Raw genomic sequence first — 5678 nt, 5'->3', positions numbered from 1 at the left:
AATCTGTGTTTATATATATATATATATATATATATATATATATATATATATATATATATATATATATATATATATATATATATATAATGTTAGAATCTGAGCCAGTTTTCTTTAGTTGCTCTCAGCTAGGTAAGAACAGCTGATGTTTAATTTGCTTGCGGTCTGCATAGTGAAAATCTTAAAATTTAAAATACATACATGTTTCTTCCAGAGTAAAATGAGGCATGAATGACTTTTCACCTATGTTGCTGTCACTTACAGTAGGTCAGGGCCGGCCTTAGGTTTCACAGCGCCCTGAGCGAAACCTGATTTTTGTGCCCCCCTTCATCCTCTTCGCGCATGCATGCACACGCACACACACACAGAGGCCCATATGCAATTCTTTTTCTCCTCAGATATCTCCTAGGACTGTGGCTCCCAGGCAGGGAACACACTTGACTGCTTTCGTGCGCGTTTTCTGCACAGAAAAACTGAGAACTCATGTTAATCAATGGGCTAGTACACACTTAATATTTTGTTCGCGCGCAGAAAAAAAACTTGACATTCTGCATCATGACTCTGCACATTTTGTCCGTTTTTTGTATCAATTACATCAGCTGCTATGAGAGACACACTTGGTGTGCAGAAAAACGCGTGCGGAAAACAAAGAGGGACAGTTATCCGCACCCCCCACCACCACCACCTCCATTTCGAATGACAATGAAAGACAATTTGCACCACACGTTATAGCCGCAGTGTCCCCCCCCAAAAAATAAACGCCCTCAGACTCAGTATAGGTAGGTAGCCAGGTATAGGTGCCAATAGTATAGGATCTCATGTGTAGGTGCTTTCAATATAGGTTGCCAAGCATAGGTGCCCCCAGTATAGGAAGTCAGTTGAAGGTCTCCATCCCCCCCCCCCCCATAGGAAGCCAGGCGTAGGTGCCTCCAGTATAGATAGCCAGGTGTTGGTGCCCTCAGTAAAGGTAGCCAGCTATAGGTGCCCCCAGTATAAGAAATCAGGTGTAGGTGCCCTCAGTATAGGTAACTAGCTATAGGCGCCCCCTTGGAAGCCGGTGCCCTGAGCGACCACTCCGGTCGCTCATATCAAAGGCCGGCTATGCAGTAGGTAGTAGAATTCTGACATTACTGACAGGTTTTGGGCTAGTCCATCTCTCCATAGGGGATTCCCAGTATGGCCTTTATTCTTTATTTATTTACTTATTGTACGAGTTATTTCTAAAGCGCCATCATATAAAGATAGTCCATGAAAAAGACTTATACAAAGATGCAGGCCAGCCTCCCTGTTCACATACACTTTTTTTGGGCAGTTGAACAGAGTCCCCCATGAGGAGATGGGCTAGTCCAAAACCTGTCAGTTCTGTCAGATTTCTACCACTTACTGTGACAGCAAAATAGGAGAAAAATAATGTATGGCTCATTTTACTCTGGAAGAAACATACTTCTTATTTGAATGTGTTTATATATATTTTAAATTTTAAGATTTTCGTGACAGAGGTTTTTAATTACCCATCATTGTGCTCATCCCTTGTATTTGGCATTACTTGTGCCAAGAGAAGAGACAGCGATCTGAAAAACAATACATTATCTCTGCGTTTTCTGATAGCTATACCCACATATATAGCTAGCTTTTTAAAGTCATTTAGGATATACAGTTAAGGCGGACCTGAACTTTGAACTTTCTCTCAACTCTAAATGATAAGAAACTGCATAATAACCTTTAAAGAAAAACATTTCTTTGTTACAGCTGATACAAATCCTACAGTAAATCTGCAGTGTCTACTTCAACCTCGTCTTGCAGTAGCCATAGCCGCTGACAATGCTAACTTGAATATGATGGAATTCCTTTTCACCCATGTGCCTATACAGCTGTTTGTCATGGCAAACAATGCCAGTACATAGATTTATTATATGAATGCAGTAAAGAGAGATTTACTTACTTTCCATAAGTTTTATTTTTTTTTCCTTCTCTCACTTGACGTCCCCATGAAAAGAGTAACTGAATGCTGTTAGCAGAAGAAACCCGATGTCCTGGGTCACCATTTAAAGGGGAGCTATAAATACTTTCTTTTACTGTTCCTGTCAGTTTAATTTATGTTCAGTATTCTTCTTTATGTGATTAAAAAACATTGGAAATTTACTTTTTATTATAATAAAACTTGTTAAAATCAAGGCAAACATTTTTTTTGTTTGTTTGGTCTATTTGATATTGTGGCACACACTGGTTATTTTTATATTTATTCATTTTTAAGCTAAGTATGGTTATGGGTAATACCACATACTGTCAGGAACCGGCCCTATGGCAAGCCTGCAGAGACGGTTCCTGACTGGGGTTTGACCAGACCGAGAGGGGAAGGAGCCTTATTCAAGCTAACACAAGGCTGTCACCCCTCAACAACCCTTCACTCTGCCGCTGCTAGATAGACACTTCAACAATTCCCACTTTGCTTTCGAGTGGCCTGCACTCAGTCCAGCGTTTTCGTATTTGGGTCAGCTTTGCGCTTAGGCCAAAATATGGGAACGCCACACACACACAAACTTCCACCCGGTCGTGGTGTACAAACCGAGCTTCCAATCAGACGCTGAACTTGTAACACAAATTACACTGCAGTCTCTCTCTAGGAAGGCAAGCTCTGCTAGTACACCAGATGTCAGGCTTATTAAATAAATATTTATTATTTCAAAAAGTGGAACAGTGCATAAAGAAATATATACAAAAGATTTACAAAAACAAAGTAAAAATACAAGGACACACAACAAGACAGTTTGCAAAAATAAAAACGGGAATAAAAACAGAAATTTAACTTTCACCAGCACAAAGGTCCAACTTGGTCGTGGAAGGACACAAATTCTGATCAGATCAGGGACCTCTCTCTAGCTGAGCGCTACCTTCAGGAGAAGACAAGCTCGGACTCCTCTATGCTGACTTTTATAGGAAGATTTGTAGCTCGAGGCCACTCAATGTTCAGATCCAGAATTAATCCAATTTCCCCAGATTGTGACACCACCGTTCGCAGAGACCTCTGTAAAATCCTTGCTTGCTGTGATATGCAAATTCCAAAGGTTTCCTGTTCCGCTTTGAACCTTCCAGACTTAGTCCAATTGTATATTGGGACAACAAGTTGCTGTATACAGACTTCAAAGCAATGCACCCACATCAGGCTGGTCCTGACAAAGGGCTGCTAATTAGTAGCTTCCTTCATATTAGTAGGCTGTAGTTTCCCGAGGAAACGGAATGCAAATGTAATTTACACTGACATACAGAAAATCAAATTAGCAGCTTCCTTCATCCTAGTAGCCTGTAGTTTTTAAAGAAAATGAAATGCAAATGTAATTTACACTGACAGACAGCCATACAGAAAATGGAATTACCACAGATAAGAGTTAAACAAAAAATGATGAGAGTTAAACAAAAATGGCTGCTATATTATCACACATACAATGGCATTTTTGCAGGAGTGCAGGTGGTAAATATTGACATGGGGGCCAGCGCTGGATCGCCGAGGCTTAACCACTTCACCTCAAAGGGTTTTTCCTCTTAAAAAAACAGAGCAATTTTCACCCGTCAGCACTCCTTCCATTCATTCACCTATTGTAATGATCGCTGCTGCAGCAGGTGTTGCTGGAAGTAGTAGTGCTGCAGCTCAGGCAGTTCTGATGTCTTTCCATGCAAGCTGCATAGCTTTGTCTGTCTTTCCCTGCTGTCAGCTTGTGACTGATTATCATTTACCTGTGTGGGAATCTGCATGTCTGCTCCCATTGGATGACCTCAGTATAAAGATCTGCTTCCTGCAGGGTTTCCTTGGGTTTTCATAGCTTCAGCTTAAGCCAGTCTTGCTGTCGCTTCAGCCCCCGATCGTGTTTCTTGTTCTAAAGATACTTTGCTGGTTTTGCATCATATATTGGTTCATTGCCAATATATATGCATACCAGCACGTTTATTATTTTCCTTGTATTCGTGTTACGTTGATACATCAGTGTCGCTGATATATACGTACACGAACTGTTTATTTCCTGTGTTCAGTTAGTCAGTTTTCCAGCACGTTTTGGTAGTTTGCGCGTACCGTGAACACCCGTGCTGAGCTAGTTATCCTGCTCCTGGTTCTGTTTGTGGATTGCGTTCATCTCTGCGAAGAGATAACGAATCCTTCTGAATCCTGTTCTGTTACTGTTTGTGGATTGCGTTCATCTCTGCGAAGAGATAACGAATCCTTCTAAATCCTGTTCTGTTACCGTTTGTGGATTGCGTTCATCTCTGCGAAGAGATAGCGAATCCTTCTGAGTCCTGTTCCCTGTGTTACTCCATTCCTAGTCAGCGTTCCTGCTTATGTCATATATCGGTTCATTGCCGATATATACATATGTTATTCAGACGTTACAAATAGTTTCATTGATAGCTGTAATTGTAATACGCTAGGAAAACATACTTATTGTATATTTATCTGTGTTACGTTCATCTATCTTAATCCTGCTATTTTCTGACTATCCTGTCCTGTCTTTGTGAGGCACGCCATCGCCGCATCGCATTGGCTGCCTCATTCCAGTCTGTCTGGTTTTGGACGCTTGCTGTCGCTAAGTAGCCGCTAGCTAGCAAGCGTTCATTCTGTCTACCTGTCCTGATCTCCTCAGTTCTGGTTTATGCGCTCAGCGCTACCTTGGGCTGAGACGTTATAACGAAAGCATTGTTTGTGGCTGTCAGATCTGCACCGGCTCTGTGCGCCACAATCTCCTATTGGAGTCAGTCCTCCCCTCCACTATACTAGGGATAGCCTGTTTCCTTGTGCTAGTGTGTGTACCTCCTCCACGCCAGCTCATGCGTTGCATGCTGACTGTGGAGAATACACCACCAAGCCTAACACCTATAACTTTATTACTACTTATCACAACAAAACAATCTATATCTTATTTTTTTCGCCACTGAATAGACTTTCTTTGGGGGTACTTTTTGCTAAGAATTATTTTATTCTAACTCAGTTTTAATGGGAATAATAAGAAAAAAAATTGAACTAATTCATTATTTCTCAGTTTTCGGCCATATAGTTTCAAATTAAAACATGCTACTATAATTAAAACCCACACATTTTATTTGCCCATTTGTATCAGTTATTGCAGCGTTTAAAACATTTCCCTAGTACAATGTATGGCGCCAATATTTTATTTGGAAATAAAGGTGCATTTTTTCAGTTTTGCGTCTATCCCTAATTACAAGCCTATAATTTATAAAATAATTGTAGTATACGGTTTTTGTATACATATTAAAAAAGTTCAGTCCCTAAGGTAACTATTTATGTATTTTTTTTGTTTGTAATTTTTTTTTATTAAAAAATAAGGAACTTTAGCGGAGTGTGGGAGGTCAGGGGTTAATTAAAAAAAAAGGTAACTAGGGATGATTAACTGACAAAAAAGGGGGGGATGTAATATTACAATTTGGCCACAAGATTATACGGAAACAGAAGCACTACGAGGACGGGATTTATGAATGGCAGAGCCATCTGAATAGACGGCTGCGGCCAATCACACGAGGACAGGTTTAAGAAACACTGCCTTAGAGCTTTCCCGGTCCTCTCTGTGCGCCCTCGTTCCATCACTGAGCCCCTGTTGCAGCGATACAACTTTAATGTCGAGTAAGCTTTTGGGTCTTGGAAGTTGCAGAAATATTCGGGTCCCAGAGTATTTCAG

This window comes from Hyperolius riggenbachi, chromosome 10, assembly GCF_040937935.1.
Source record: "Hyperolius riggenbachi isolate aHypRig1 chromosome 10, aHypRig1.pri, whole genome shotgun sequence".
Taxonomy (NCBI): Eukaryota; Metazoa; Chordata; class Amphibia; order Anura; family Hyperoliidae; genus Hyperolius; species Hyperolius riggenbachi.
Note: the sequence above shows the minus strand (reverse complement) of the source record.